Here is a 17,228-nt window from a genome sequence, read left to right as displayed (position 1 = left end):
AAGAATTTAAAAAAATTAAAAATTTTGTTTCATAACTTCTTTTCAAATTGTTCAGTTTTTTTTATCCTAGTCACGCATTTTTTTGATTTTTTTCTTTCCTATGAAATTTTATCTTCTACTAATTGAACTCCCAACCAACCTACTGGCTACTTCTTTAATTTAAATATTATACCCTCTTCGTATAGCTAAAAAGGTCTATTAGTTTGAAGAAAAAACTAAAAAAAAAATTTTAAATTTTATTTCATAAATTCTTTTCACTTTAAATAAATGAAAAATTATTTCAATTAAATTCAGTTGGCTTAGCTAAAAGCTGCACACAGCAAATCGTAAATTCATCAACTCAGCCAAATTTTCGCGCTAATGCACAATCAGACAGAACCTGTTATCGCTTGAATGTGTACCAAAGTGTGTGTGTTTGTATGTGTGAAATTTAATATGGTTTTAATTAATTAGCAATCAAGGCAATAACCTCAGTATGTGGGTGACGTTGGCAGCGGCCGGGAGTTTGTTGCCTCAACACAAAATAAGTAAAAGTTGCTGACGCCTTTGAAATGGCGGCATGCAAATATTTATTCCCTAATTAGTTATAAATAATTGGATTGATGTTGATTGCAATCTTTAATTAAAAATGCGGGTGCAACAACTTAAATAATGGTGCAACATTGATGGAGCTCCAATAGAGATCAAAAATATGTGTGAGAACTTTTATGTAGTTAACAAACATCACATCTAAACTTTTTGGTATTTTTTCAGTTCACTGACTGATTTATCTCAAACATCAAACAGATTTTCAGTTTTCAAGTGGATAATCAACTATTGCCGCTATTAAGGAACGAAATTATTTTCATATAAGAGATATCCTGGTACTTAATTCCCAGTCTAAGTCAATTTGCGTTATGCCCTCATATCATTTTGTTAGGCAGTGCAGTTCTCCTCAAGGGTTAAGTTTCACTGTATGGCGGATTAGTTTATTAATTTGGCGGATCAGTTTGAATGAAGATGAAATGATCTGGGTAGCAATATTTTCCAATGGTGGATGGATGGTTTTGAGTAGGCGGGGTTATAAAAAGACTAGCATATTTACCGTGGTACCTCACCCTAGAACATTTTTACCAATTACCGGTCGGTGCACCGAAGGTTAACAACACAACTGCTTGGGCGTGGATACCCATTCTAATGAAACTCAACACAAAGGTATGGATAGGAGAGAGAGGATAAAGAGAAAATATTACAAAATTATTTCCTCTTCAAACTTCTTTGACTAATTCGGTTGGAAGATAGAGAATGTGGGTAATTCCCTCTGAATACATCTGGCCCAAAAGTAGGTGTGCTTCCGCAGTCTTACCTTCAAATACCGGCTTAACATAAACGAAGTGTATGGCACCGCTTCATATAGTTATTCAGTTGTCACCCAAGCGTACCCTGTCGAATATTACAAGGGAAGGCTTCGGCAGAGGAAAAGCGATGCCATCTATTGTATAAACACAGAATCGTTGGGACGATATCACTAAATCCATCAAAATCGAAAAGAAGTTTAGAATTGAACCGAACGAAAAGGTAAACTGGAGTAGATCTTCATTTGTTTTTAACTCCAGGAGTATAATCTGCCCTGGTACACAGATGTCTGGAAGACTACTGAAGGCATTGGCGCTGAAATAAGAACTAAGCATTCTGTGCCGATGGGCAATTTTACATGCATCTTCCAAGCGGAGGTGTATGCCATTTGTGCAGAGATCAATTTAGACAGAAATCTCCGAAATGAGCGAATCGCCATTCTGAGCGTTAGTCAGGCGGCACTCAAGGCTCTGTCATCCTGTGAGATTAAGTCCTCACTGGTATTTAAGAGTATCGGGAGACTGAATTTGTTAGGAATACACAATCAAGTCCGGCTAGTTTCAGTTCCAAGACACAGGGAACGAAGTAGTGGACGCATTAACAGGAGAGGCTGCGATCTCATTATTAATAGGATCCGAGCCTTCATTACTATGGGACAACGCATAATCAAGCAGAAGCTTAGGAATGAAGAGCTGAGGCTAAAGGAGGTTTGGTGGAATCAAACTATGCAGCTACGCCAGGTGAAATCCTTACAGAGAGGATAAAACCGAAAGGGGTTTGCTCCAAAGAATAAACTGAGAATGCTCGCGCGCATTCTTGCAGGCCATTGCAGACCGCGTAGTCATCTGCACCGGATTGGGATATGCTCCACTACTTCTTCCGACTAATCCCAGTAGACTCCAGTGCACCTTCTCCTTGAATACCGCGCTATAGTGCGGATAAGTTTGAGACATCTCGGCCAACTGCAGCCAGCAGAAAGGCATATATCCTCAGACCAAACCAGCTCTATCTTGAGATTAGTAAAAGAATTGGGTTTGAATGAGGTATTGAGATGAGTAAGGGGCGCAAAAGACCATGAGGTCGCAGTGCAAACCTTGAAATAGTCTAACCTAATCTAATGTGTGTTGTCATGGACACATTCTGAACTGTCAACGATGTCTATAACACCCATCTATTGGTCCCTTGAACGTGTTCAACCTTATTAGAAATCGTAACTTCTTCCTGTTCAGCTTGAAAGGGGTTCAAATGCAGCCCTTTTTGACTAGGTAGGTAGGTGAAATGGCTAAAGTACCACTCTGGCATTCCCCTAGTAGCACTAAAGCGCCGTTTTGCTATCAGCATGAGACTTCCAACAGAAAGATATCTACAATCAGCCAGAGATATTGATATAATGAAGAAGCTTAATGGGACTTATGTTGAAGTACTGTCTAAGACTGTCGAAAAAAGGAGAACCCAGTGACGTTAATCGTCTAGCTACCAGACTCGGACATTTACCGGGGCCAAAGAGTTTCCGAAGTAGCACTTGTAGAAATGGGGCTTCATCTTTTCTGCGCTTTCCTGAGAAATAAGTTACCTTTAACAACTGTGAGGGGGATAACAATGACCGACTAGCAGATCTCTGAAGCCAATTCAGTTCGCTTCATGGCAAGCAAATCAGCAATTTAATTTTCCTCTGTGTTTCTATGCCCTTGAACCCAGAATAGAGAAATGTTACCTGCACACCCAAGAGATTTGATCTCTACCTTACAGAAGTTTACTAGTTTGGATCTACACCATGGCGCCGCCAGAGCCTTGATCGCAGCTCGAGAGAAAATGTTATTACTTCCATCGCTCCCTCGCTCCCACGTTCCCTAAACCCCTGCTCTGACTCCCCATTCCATCTAGGAGCAGTCAGTAAAAGCCGAGGTGCAAGCTCCAGTGCAGATTTTCCTCTCGATCGAATCCTCCAATCCTGCCTACTTGGAAAGATGGCGCTTGCACGACCCACAAACACCAGTTTGCGTATAGAGAGATCTATACGAAGCTCAGAGAAAAACGGTATTAAGTGCCTAAAAATGCTATCATCTCCCTTGAGATGCTGGGGCTGCTTCCAAAGGTTGCCTTCAGAGGCCAACCTCGTTCGATCTGATTGCACTCTGAGCAGCGATGGAAATAACGTAAAAGTTGATGGGATGTAAGTACAAGACGGTATTCAGGAAAACACTGGGGTACACGCTCCGGCGCTACCAATACAGGCGGTCCTTGGTACCCTACTCAGTTTGGTGATATGATATTCCCTTCGAAGAACTTCCCACCAAACCTTTTTTGGGTGTTCGGCCGAGCTCCTCCTCCTTTTGTGGTGTGCGGCTTGATGTTTTTCCACAAATGGAGGGATCTACAGTTAATTAGTGCGTGACTACCATTCGGAGTTCAGAGAGAACGTAGGTTCGAATCTTGGTGAAAGACTAAAATGAAGAAAAAGTTTTTTCTAATAGCGGTGGCATCTCGGCAGGCAATGGCAAACCTCCGAGTCTATTTCTGCCATGTAAAAGCTCCTCATAAAAAATATCAGTCGTTCGGAGTCGACTTTAAACTGTAGGCCCTCCATTTGTGAACTCCGAGTGGTAGTTACGCACCAACACATTTGGCTACGGTGGCCGCCAAACCCGGAATACTTACGTTAAAATTGGCAGAATCACTCCGTTGTACATCCAAAGCGCGACCTATGGCTTGAGTCCTCATTTTTTGCCGAGCATAGATTTGCAGGAGTAGAAGGCTACATTGGTCTTCTTTACCCGATTTTCAATGTGTAACTTCCAATGGAGATTGGTGCCAAGTTTCACTCCAAGATACCCTATTTCCGATGACGGCGGAAAAACGTAGTTGTTTAGTTTGGAAGTCTAAAGTGTGGAGGTTTATATCTTCTGGTAAATAGCACCAGCTTTGTCAGAGTTGACTGTGAGGCCGCAACTGGCAGCCAAGCGACTGAGTACAGCTACCGACATTTCCAAAATCTCCGCCATAACAGAGCGCGACAGTTTCCCTCAGTTTCTCGTTTCCCTCGCTTCTTCTGTATTACGGCTTAATGCTATTATTATTGTTATTGTTATTGTTATCATTATTATTATTTGTTAACTAAAAAACTAAAAGTGTTGGGAGTCAACTCTACAGCACTCCCAATGACATACTTTTTTGCTTTTTTTTGGGTAGTAATTAAATTAAATAATTTTTATTAAATATGAATGCCTGCCAACCGCAATAAAGAGTCGACTATCAAAAGCTTTTAAATTTGAAACCCCAAAACTCCGTTTGCATGTGTGTGAGTACGACTATGAGAGCGAGTATGTGCCGCTGGCTGGGACTCGAAAACGCAACTGGCTCTGCTTCTGCTCCAGCCATTGCTGTTGTTGCTTGCTGCACAAGTTGTTTTTGCCGATTGCTGCAGTGAATTTCTAATTTTCACAAGTGTTTTGCTATGACACAACCACAGGGAACACAACAATTACGTGTACATATGTACAACCACTACAAAAGTGGTGCTGACAATAATAATATTTGAAAGGAGTAAAAAAAAGGAAAAGTAAAAGTAAAAGCAAGACAACACAAAAGTGCTAAAGCTGGGCTAAAATGAAAGGCTAAAGCAGCTGGTCGCACTAATTGCAGCAACATTTAACTAATTTCCTCAGGCACTCAATTGCTAGCATACACTTGGCCACAACGGCTTGTACATAAATGGAATCTGCAAGTACATAAATGCGCTTGTAAGCCCATGCGTGCTCGTCTGTGTGTGTTTGTGTGTGTGTGTGTGTGTGAGTTTTGTTTGCATAGCCATATCGTTGTCGCAGTGAAACAATGGAGCGTCGCTCAAAGCAGCCGCATACGCTTAGCAAGCGAGCAGTGCAGAAGTTAATGCAACTAAATGAAATGGCCAATGCACACACACACGCACATACACGCACGCAGACACACTCACACGCATGCGAGTACTTGCTGCGGCAATTACGTTGCGACACGGTGCGGTTGCAAAAGTGCACACTTTTCCTTTTGTTTTGTTTTAGTTGCTAATGCAATTATTATTGTTTAGATTTTCGTTGCGCCTGGACTGGTGTTGGCTGCTTTGTGGTGCCTATTTCAGTGTGCAACCCCACTTATGGTTGTTTGCGCCGCCCTGTATTACTAACACAGAGATATCCCAATGGAATGGGAATAAAGAACTAAAAAAGTGAAAGCATCTGGCAGAACGAAATTCTAAGGCCTTAAGAGATCTGTAATTTTTTGTAAATTTTAAATCAAATATTAGAAATTTTACTTATTCCATAAGTTTCACAAATGACTTTAAATGAAAAAAAAAAAAACAAATCGTAATGACTTATTTATCATAGTGAAATTATATCTTCCTCTTCTTCTTCTTGATTGGTGCGATAACCGCTTACGCGATTTTGACTGAATTCAACAAAGCGCGCCAGTCGTTTCTTTCTCGTGCTAACCGGCACCAGCTGGACAAATCAAGTGAAGCCAAGCACGTTTCGTCAGCTACCACTAGCTGATACCGCATCGAATACTTTCAGAGCCGGAGCGTTTGTATCTATTTGGACGACAGGACCAAGACAGCATAGCGCTGGATCTTTATTCGCTGCGGTATGTCTATGCCATCGTAAAGCTCATACAGCTCATCGTTCTATCGCCTGCGATATTTGCCGTTGCCAACGTGCAAAGGTCTAAAAATCTTCCGCAGAATCTTTCTCTCGAACACTCCAAGCATCGCTTCATCGGATGTTGTCATCGTCCAAGCTTCTGCGCCATACGTTAGTACGGGCATGATGAGAGCCTTATAAAGTGTTAGTTTTGTTCGTCGAGAGAGGACTTCACTGATAGCCGATACGCTAGTGCGCCGACTGTTTGTTTGACGACAGGAGGCACTTCGTTTTGTCCTAGATCACCAGCAGACCCATTCGCTTTGCTTCTTTATTCAGTTCGGAAAAGGCAGAACTAACAGCGCGGTTGAAAAGGCTGATGATGAAAATAAAATGTGCCTGAGCGGTTAAGTTCTGTGGCTCTCAGTATATTTTCTAGCAACAGGCTAGATAATTCCTACGACAGGGAAACCTCAGGTATAATAGGGCGGGAGAAGACTTTCCCAATTCTGACAAAGCTACTGGTATTGCTCAGCGCGGCTTTGCACAGTCCTATGATTTTCCAGTTCTAAATCCGCACTGGTAAGATCCAATCAGTTCGTTGATGGTGGGTTTTAGTCGTTCACACAATACGATCGATAGAGCCTTGTTCGTGATATTTAGAAAATTAATCCAGCGGTAGTTAGCAAAGATTGCAGTATCACCCTTCTTATGGACTGTACGAGTATAGAGCCCACTTAAATTCCAATCGACAAGCATGCGTTCATCTGACCATATTTTGGATAGGGGCTGATGCATGCATTTTACCAGGTCCTCAGTCAGCAGTCCGACAGCTCCTGCGGCTTTGTTGTTTATTGGACGTGCTACCGTTTAGATTAGATTTGTGGGGAGTTGGTCAAGTCTTAGTACTCATTCAGGAAAACTATTCCTAAAACATCCGGATAGATTACAGTGGAGAAACAAAGAGACAGTGTAGATATTATATAGATGGTTAGACGAAGAAATTGGTTTGAGGTCAGTCTTCCGGAAGCCTTTTGGATTCATTAATGAATCTTAAGAGATCTGGAAGAGGAAGAGTATGAACTTTATTCATACTCAGTACATCGCACCATCGCACAGACTAAGTCTGATTCTAGACAACGCCGGACAGCTACAAAGAAAATACTCTGCTTTGCCCTCATATTCACGACAGGATATGCATATTGGGTCGCCAATTATTACCATGGTAGCCATATGCTGACCAGAGGCGTTGTGGCCTGTGATTACTCCCACCGCAGGACCTTCCTATTAAGTGCTACCATTATTCGCATCTTGTCATGTTGGATGCGGCTGTAGAGGTCCCGTCGTCAACGATTGATGGAACGGAATCTTCACATTCTCTGTGATCTTTATAGCTGTCACTATTCATCTAGTTGAACTAGCGTTTCATACATAACTTAAGAATGTTCTAGACGTCAGCACCAGATTGCCGTAATTGATCTTACAAGGAAACGGCCCGTTACTGAAATCTTCTGGAAGAAACCGAACTTTCTGGTAGAATTTCTGGGCGTTTTTCTTCTCACATAGTATCTCAAGTTATTCGCGCTCACCTTTTTCGACCGCTATTTTCTTCTTTCGGGTAACACGTTCCTCTTCCTTTCTTAACTAATGGCGACTGATTACAGCGAGGCTCTAAGGCAGCGTCTATTTTTCTGCTGCAGCGCCTTTCTTCTGCGGCAGCGTGACATTCCTCACCGTGCCGAAATCTGATTTATTCTTCGGCGGCGTTATGCAGCGAGCAATAAATATAGCTCCATTGCTCGTTTGGTTGGTTTATTGAGCAGCACTCTTCGAGAGCAGGAGTGAGAGTTTAGTGGAATATTTTGGAGGTCTGTTGCGATTGCAGCTTTTTGAACATTTCTTAGATAGTTAGTTTTTTGTTGCACAGAGGCGTGTGTGGATCTTGGCTGCAACAAAATAATGATCAGAGTCGAATCGAGTCAAATCCTCGGGTCACACATACATCTAGAACACTATAAGCATGTCTTCCTTTTATGGTAGCATGATCGATCGGGTTTCGCGTTTTCCGATCAGGAGAATGTTAGGTGGCTTGGTGTACTTTTTTATGCTGGAATCACGGTAAAGCCGATTAGCTTCAGTATGTTAGCGGATGCTTCGTTATGTAGACAGAATTTTCCTACTCTTGGATCAAAAAAATCAAAATGATGTCAGCCTTTGCTCTTATCAACCAGCCGGGCAGAGGTCCCTTCCTTATTAAGAGATCGCCGCCATATGTTAGTTCTTAGGTCGTTTGCTGTGATCGTTATCAGAGTAGGAAGTTCGCATCCGAGGCTCTCTTTTTATTTTCACTGGCGATTCATTTTTTCATTTTAGTTTCATAGGCGGGTCTCAAAGACGGCGAACAACCAAATATCCGAGGCTGTTTTGCCTTCTCGCATTAACTCGCTTCCAAACGGATACTTGGGTGATGCCCTGAAGATGTGAGCTGCTTGAATGGTATCGAGTAGAATCGTACGGGCCACACGATCAGGCGATCACGAATAGTTATTAGTGTTCCTCCACTTGCGTGGACTTTTACACATGGAACTATCCTCCACCGATTAGATATTACATTTCAAACTGTCGAAGCATTTAAAATAAAGTTTTCAAACCATGATTTTATAATTTGGAGTAATTAGACTTTATTTCCTATGAAAAAAAAAGAAAACACTTTTGCTAGATGTTTGGCCTATCTCCTCCTCCTATTTGTGGTGTATCCCTTCCACAACTGGAGGGACTTACAGTTTCAAGCCGACTCCGAAGGGCAGATACTTTTCCTGAGGAGCTTTTTTATGGCAGAAATACACTCGGAGGTTCGCTATTGCTTGCTGGGGCGGGGGGCCGCTATCAGAAAAAACTTTTACTTCAATTTGGTCTTTCACTGATATTCGAACCTACGTTTTTCCGATTTGTAGTCACGCACCAACCGATTCCGCTACGGTGCCCGAACGGTTTCCTATACTTTATTTAAAACAGCTGATAAATTACACCGGAATTAATTTGAAAAAATCCGGGATTTCGGCATCCCGAGCTTGAGCTCGCAGACTCTCGGTATTATCATCCCTGCGACGAGGTTTAATGTTGTAATTTTATAGTTTATTTGCATTAACGCCTACAAATTCACATAACAGTAAATATGTGTGTGCATCTGCAACGAGGTGATAAAATGAAATGCTAAACTCCTAACTTCAAACACAAATACAAACCTCATAGCGAGTACATAAACAAACACAAGCACAAACAACGAAATTTAATGATTTTTAGCGAGGTCGTTACGTAGTTGGATAACAGTTTGATGGGACATTTTGCAGGCGTTTGTAGAGGTGCATTTGAGGAGGTGCGCGTTCGCCTCGCTCTCGTGTGATGAACGTTCGGTTTAACGGTGGATGTCATTTGCCGCCTACATCAACATGTTTTCGTTAATTTTATTGAGCAGGATGTTTTAAAACAAAATTTGCTCAACAAATTACTGCGAGTGTCATACATTTACTGACGCACTGCTACTATGTAGGCACGCAAGTGTGTGCGTGTGTGGGTTAACGAGGGTTAACGCGTATGTGGGCTTCTTTGAAGAGGCTTTAAAATTTTATGACTGCAATTATGCGAGCGTGGACCGAGTGGTTTCGCTAATATAATTAAAATTTATAGAGTGAATGTGTAGGTGACAGTGTCCGACATATGTCTGTACGCTTATGTGCGTGTTGTTGTAAACTCATAAATTCTGTTTTATGTCTATAACGTGTTAAAGTGAGTGATTTGAGTATTATTGTTATTGCTTTCCTTTATGTTTGAAATGCTGACATTTATTACCCGGGTCTATGGTGACGAAATGTGTAGTAAGTGTTGTTTTTGCATTAATTGTTGAATGATTTTGGCCAAGTGGAATGATTTTAAAAAATATGTCATTGTTGAAGTAATAAAAAAATAAAAATTATTAATTAAAAGAATAGTAATGCTATCAAACGCTCCTTAAGAGATGAGCGCTCACCGAAGCTGAGCTGACCAATCCAACACACTTCGGATTATACAGGGTGGGCCATATAGCGTTTGCTTTTTGAACCACCTATTTTTTTGAGAATGGTAACACAAATGACATGTCAAATGTGTTCATACTTTACTTAAAGGTTTGACATTAACGACATGGGACGCTATACGCTTGAAAAAAATTGAGAAATATTGAAAACCTATTTCCAAAGTGGTGAGTCTTCTTCTTCTTTCGCGGTTACAGTAAATGGCGAGCGTTACCGTGACATGCTCAACGAGTTTTTGTTTCTAAAAATTGAAGAGGATGACATGGACGACATTTGGTTTCAACAGGACGGTGCAACTTGTCACACTGCCAAAGTTACACTCGAGCTTTTGGCTACCGTTTTTGAAAACCGAATAATCAGCCGAAATTCCGATATCAATTGGCCGCCTCGGAGCTGTGATTTAAGCCCGTTGGACAATTTTTTGTTGGGCGCCGTTAAGGACAAATGCTATGCGAACCATCCAGAGACGATTGATGCTTTAAAACACGAAATCGAAGTTGCCATTCATGAAATTGGAGCCCAAACAATCGAAAATGTGCTTAAAAATTGGGTTGATCGAATGACCTACTTAAAGCCAGTCGTGGCAGTCATTTGAACGATATTATTTTTTATTCATAAATGACAATGTCCAATCTTCAAAATTAAAAAAAAAGTTTGAAAAAATATTGATTAGGTTTTTTTTTATAACCAATTCAAAAAGCAAATTTTACATGGCTCACCCTTTAGTACATAGAACAATCAGTTGAGAGCGCTCGTCGCTCCACATGCTGTTCGGAGACTTTAAGAAGGCGTTCAACACTATCAAACGCAATGTGGTTGTCACTGTGTAGAAAGGGAGTACCCGCCAAGATGATCCGCCTCATCAAAGCCATATACGAATTGGCAGTGCTTCACAAAGGCGATACCAGCGATCCATTCAGTACCAACGCAGGCTTAAGACAAGGTTGTCCCCTGTCGCCCTTTCTCTTCGCGATCGTCCTTGATGACGTCATGAGCCGATCTGACCCTGCACAAAAAGGGCATCGTATTGAGTTTCATCAGACATCTTGAGGACCTGGACTTCACCGATAACAACTGCTACCTCTCTAACAAATTGTCTGTCTGAGATAATCACCTGATAGCATCACGAGAATGGCACTGGACTGGAACCCGCAAGGAAGCAGAAGTCGCGCTCGACCAAAAAACACTTGGAAAAGGTCGATGATGCGCGGACTAGCAGATGCCGACATCTCATGGGACGGTGCAAAAACAACAGCACAGAACCGTGTACGATGGAAAAGTCTTGCCGAGGCTCCTGAGAGGAGTGAACAAGGCAAAAAAAATGCTAAATTGGGTTCAAGAACGCAAACGCAAAAGTTTGAAAGTTTAGTGATATTTTGTTGAGGACCGAGATGGTCAGGAGCGTGATGAAGCATGGAGATGCACCTCAATCATTTTGGGCTGAGGCGGTGAATGCGACGTGTTATGTACGAAACCGTTGCGTAATACGAATAACGGGTGAAGTGCCATACCGGGTGGGGACAAAGCGAAATCCAACAGTAGCGTAAATGCGACATATGGAAACTTTGAGGAAGGAAACGAAAGAGGCAATGCAAATGAAAACAAAATTGATATGATGTTCGAAGACACCAATACAGATAGGGTAGTGTAGAAATCCTACTCAGAGAAGAAGAAAATAGTTTCAAGGGCAAACGTCATTCGAGTTGCCTGTGCTTTTAGACCGGTCTTATATGAAGCAGGGAGTGTCATAAGGGGGATTGTGCCGCCGGACAAAATGGTTAGTGAATGGGGCAGAATATTGGCCAAGCCAAAACTCTAAATAGACGACTTACGGCTGACAAGCGCAAAGAAGAAAGACAGAGTAGCATAGATAAGTGGCAAAATCGCTGGGACTTAAAGACAAAATGGAGGTGGACACACAGACTTATCGGCAGCGTACAGACATGGGTCGAGCGGAGACATGGTGAAACAGATTTCAAACCGACACAATTCCTGATCGGACATGTGAGAGAGAGAGAGTAGCTTCTTAGATTTTGTCATGATGACGCAATGGAGTACTCGCTTTTCGGTAGATGCAGTAAAAATGCGGAACATATCTTCTTTTCCTGGCCGAGATATGTGCCCGAAAGGACGATTATAGAAGTTGTAGTTCAAGAAAGAGTTACGCCTGACAATATAGTAAAGCACATGTTGCAAACGAAGTTGTTGTGTGCCAAAATGAAAATTCGCACCAAGGACTACGGAAGAAAAAATGGCAGCGCCGCACAGAAAGGGGACAACCAAACAATGGAGAGTAGACCAAAGTGTATGTGAAGAGACATAAATGGCCCAGCTTGGCCCTGCGAAGCAATGCCATACGGCGGTACCGCAGGGCAAAGTTAAGTTTACAGAAGTTGGAGTCAAAATGTTCAGTAGGTGTACTGCTTCGCAACTTAGTAAGATAATACTGACTGTGCGTCGTCCCAAATGAGGTATACCTTTAGCGAGGAGTACGAACCGTGCATGCCGTCTATGTTGACGGCATTTATGTAAGATTCCATCTTCAGATAAAAAAAAAAAGAAAAAGAAGATAGTGTAGTTAACTACAGCGACGAAGAATCGGTGGACGTTCCTCAAAGTACCTCGAGTGGTCGACCAACGTGTGTGCGAATGGGTCAGTGAGGTAGACCAAAGCAAGTTTATTGTCAGGTTAACAGCATCAATTCAAAGGAGGATGCTGCTAATTCAGATAATTTCTTTGCAAATGTAGATAATTTCTTTTGCAAATAGATCTGAACTTGACTAGTCACCTCTGATCCGCAAACTTCAGCCGAGGCGTTGAAAACCAAAGACGCGTTTATATGGTTAAAGGCGCTTGAACGACCGCCAAACCGTAAGATATTTGGGAAGAAGTTCGTATTTCATACTAAAGATGAGAACCTGAAGAAAGTTCGATTCGTAGCAAAGGGTTACGCTCAGAAACCAGGCTGTTTTACGGTCAACTTCAGGCTGCAAAGCTAGATTTGTAGATACATCAAATGACCAAAATTCATGTTTCTTAAACTAATTATTTTGAGTTCAGATTCGGATTCAGCATGCCAAAAATCTTCGAAGAAACGTAGACGGGTTTTGTGCTCAAAATTTTTGTTGGCGTTGTGGTCTAGGTATGAAATTCGAGGCTTTTCTCTATAGAAAGATAACCAGACGGATTGAGGGTGTGGAATTTTTCGCAATTCTAAGTTTTAGCAGCCGAAAATAGCTACCAATGATATCCGGCTTTCAAAATATACCACAAGTTTTATCGTTTCATCTATAAGTGTGCAGGGAATTCCTAGTACTGTAGAAAAGTGTGAGCAGGAGAACATTCTTATGAATCTGAAGTCACCCATTAGACAGAAATTTGTGTGAAGTGTGGAGAACATATTTGCAAGTATAGGAGAAAACTTAGAAATGTTGATTCGACTCCTATCAGCTCAATTGGACATCGCCAGAGAGTCAGCCTCACTTATTTAGAGGCTGAACTTGAGCCTTCATCTGTAAACGGTCAGAACTGAAACAGAGCAGCCGAACGTAATGCCGTAAATTCACTAACTGGGCATTGAAAATGTTAACCGGAGCTACGTATTTTCCCCAAAGATTCATTTTCTCAGACGATGAGACTCAGCGGCTATACCAACAAGTAGAATTGACATTATTGGAGCGAACACAATCCACATGCATTTCACCATTAATGTTCGAAAAAAGGTTGCCTGGCATGGCGGCATCTTCGGATTATTTTTCTTTCGAAAAAATCAGCTTGCCAAGGGGCCTACCCTGCAGGCAATCTCTCAAAGGACATGGTAACAATTTTGGGCAGTTAACACCGCATATCTCTAAACAGATGTTGGTATCTCTGTCTTCACTAATGGCTCCAAGATAGAATCGGTAGTCGGAGCAGGGATTTTCATTAATCAGTCAATTTATATATTTCCTTTATATTACCGAATACTGCTAGTGCTTTTCAGGTAGAAGTCTTTCCGGTTCTATGCATACAAAACGATTAGGCACGTGGAGGCGAGGGAGATATTAGCATTTTTTCGGATAGTCAAGATGTGATAGTTGTAATCAATTGGAGAAAAGGGAAACTATTTTTCATTTTCTTTGTGAATGCTCTATGGAAGGCAAGAACGTTAACTCTTAGCAAACTGCTTTTTGAAAACCTCGAAGAGCTGGCCGGCATAGGCGAAGGCCTCCTCAATTGCACAGACTGCATATAGTCGTGAAGAAATAATGCAAGTTATAGTAAGCAGCGAAGATGTGGCAGCAAAATGATGCGGAAGCATAAGTGGATTATTTGTGAATCGCCCCTTCAATCACCCAACTAACCAAGCCGTGATCAAGGCTCTGACGACGCCATGGTCCATATCCAAACTGCTCAACTGACCAAACTAGTAAGGAGGAGATCAAACCTCTTCCGTATGCAGGTAATATTCCTCTGATTTGGGTTCCAGGATATAGGACAATAGAGAGGAATGAAATTGGTGATCAGCTTGCCAGGAATGGGCAGCCCGAATCGCTCTTAGGTGTCTCCTACGAGGTCATCAGCATCCAATAATTGTTGTTAAAACAGAATTGAACAACTTATTTCGTAGAAATGCGCAGAGGTGATAAAGCTCCATTTCTTCATGGGCTATTCCGAAAACTCTTTGGCTCCAGTACAGAAGACGCAGGACTCAGAAAGTCGTGGGGACTCCTCGCCATTCAATTTCCAAACTCTTAGCTGTGCTTATCGGTCATTGGAGGCTCGGCACACGCGCAGCAAAGCTAGATTTACCATTGCAGAAGCTTTGGAGACCTTTCAGAGAAGAAGACTGTTGGGCACATTCTCTATAAATGTGCGGGTCTGGCAGCTCGACGATTAGAATCTGTGGGTGCTCCTTTCTTCCACAGTCCGGGACAGCCACCAAGCTTCTCTATTACATCAACAGCTGGTTGGCTGTAGATATCTGCCCGTTGGGGGTCTCAAAAGCGTATCAAAACGGCGCTTTAGTACTACTTGGGGAGTGCCAGAGTAGTACTTCAACCATTTACCTACCCACCTACGTTAAGTTCCTAGCTTACGCTAACAAGCCAAACACCTCGGATGAGCTCGATACCAACATTCAAGAGGCTATTGCCGGAAAAACATTGAGCGGAGTCATCAAAAGTTGGACCGACTGCTGTAAGAATTACAGGTGAGGCTGATATGATACCACGCAATCAGAGTAAAGTGTTCGGGCCATAAGCTAGACTTAAGGTATGGACATTTTAACATTCTTACAAATTTTGAGTTCATCCTCAGGGTGCTGGATCATTGTACACCGAGCGGTCGTTTGTCCACTCTTATTCCCTCAAGCGATTAGTGGGTGGTGTGTAACATTTGGCAGCAAGGCATGGCAAGCATGTTCACGGGTGACTCGAAGTCGGACAGAAGGTGGATGGGGGAATATTTTGTGAGGAATTCGGGCTTCCGGACCACTGTAGTATTCCCTAAGCGGAGGTAGCCGCAATTAAGGAAGCAGTGGATTGGTTGCTCACTTCGGTAATGACCGTTAAAGAAGTTAATATATAATCTGACAGACAAGCGGCAATAAGGGCCTTGGGCTCGTAGTTTGTGTGTTTGAGATTCGCAAGGGAATGTCTGTCATCTCAATCGATTGCATCCGAAAACTTCGATATCAGGCTAATTTGGGCTCCCCGTCGTAGCGGCATAAAGGAAAACTGCTGAGCTAATGAGCTGGCTAGACCGGAAACTTTGGAGACGGTTTCGTCGCGAAATGAGAGGATTGGGGTTCCCTTAAGAACCTGTGGTCTGCTCCTGGAAAGATGGGTCTCGAGTCAGCCCAGCGAGCGCTGGGCTAGTGCGCAAACGTGCAAAGTCGCGAGATCCTTTTGGCCACGAATAGATCGGCAACACTCGAGGGTCCGTTTTGTCCGTTAGGTGTTCATGCAGTGAGACTTGGGATTGCATGAAGTCCGCTCTGCAGAAGCTGTCTGGAGGACGAGGTGGAATCATCTCAGCGCCTTTTCCTTAGCTGCCCTGCTCTCGCCTGGTAAAGCCTTAGACACCTGGGCTCTCATTTTTTCGCTACATCTGCGAACTCAAGTATCGCACAGCTGGTGAAATTCATCAGTAGCTTGATGCGGCTAAGTGCGAACGTAAATTAGCCACTGTCGGCGTCGCCGTAAGCGCTTCGTCGTCCTCTCCTAATCGCAAGGCCCCTTCTTCCCTTCCTTTCTTCTTTCCCCTATATGGTATCATCATCGGATGAATTTTGAATATTTGTCCAAGTCAGCCCCAAGGAAGGGCAGCCATTTAATCGAACCTGATATGATACCACATAATTTCATGAATAAAGCTTGCAAATGGAGTCAAAATAAATCAGAGATCTCACTCGGTTGTCCTTTTTATTTTTTTATTATTACGAACTCTCTAACTGTACTTCTTCTCTTTCAAATATTGATTGACAAAACTTGATACCAAAGCCGCTTTAAATTACGTTTTCTTAAAATTTTATTCGCCTTGAATTTGTGAAGCATCGCTCCTGTGTGTACTTCGCCCTCTGGTGGTGTGATTGCCTCGAACTTTATATATTTTTTTCAGTGCCAAGTTCACGTATGCACACAAAGCATCCTGGGTGGAAGGTCGAGGTGCAAATGTGTGCTATTTAATTTTTTTCTTGCCTCGTTTTACCTGCTTTCTAAGGCCAATCACTTTTACTCTATGCTGCAGCGAGGTAAGCACACTCGTATTGCCCCAATCACTTTAGGAGTGCCTTGAGTCTTAACAACTTAGCGGTGTAATGCGCAGCAGGGAATATTTTATGTACCTCACATGCAAAAAGAACAATAACAAGACAGTGTTTGTGAAAATAGCAGAACAAAACATGGAACCCCTGCGTGAATAAAATTTTGCGAAACAAAAAAATATATTGTATAATAAAAATCTCGAATTAAAGTCGTGTTGCACGAAAAAGGTGGCAATCAAAATCAATGCATTGCAAAGGCAAAGAATATTCCAGTTACTTGACACTCACTTCTTGCGCGCTTTCACTCCATTTCTTCAACTTTCAGATTTTATTGGTACGGCACAAATGGAGATGTCAGATGTTAAGTCAATAAAATTAACAATAAAAAAATTTAAAAAAATTAAAACACGCGACATGAGTAACTATTTATAAGAGTAATGAAAATTGCTGCAAAACAGTTGTAC

The sequence above is a fragment of the Anastrepha ludens genome, chromosome 2, assembly GCF_028408465.1.
Source record: "Anastrepha ludens isolate Willacy chromosome 2, idAnaLude1.1, whole genome shotgun sequence".
In the NCBI taxonomy this organism is placed as follows: domain Eukaryota; kingdom Metazoa; phylum Arthropoda; class Insecta; order Diptera; family Tephritidae; genus Anastrepha; species Anastrepha ludens.
Note: the sequence above shows the minus strand (reverse complement) of the source record.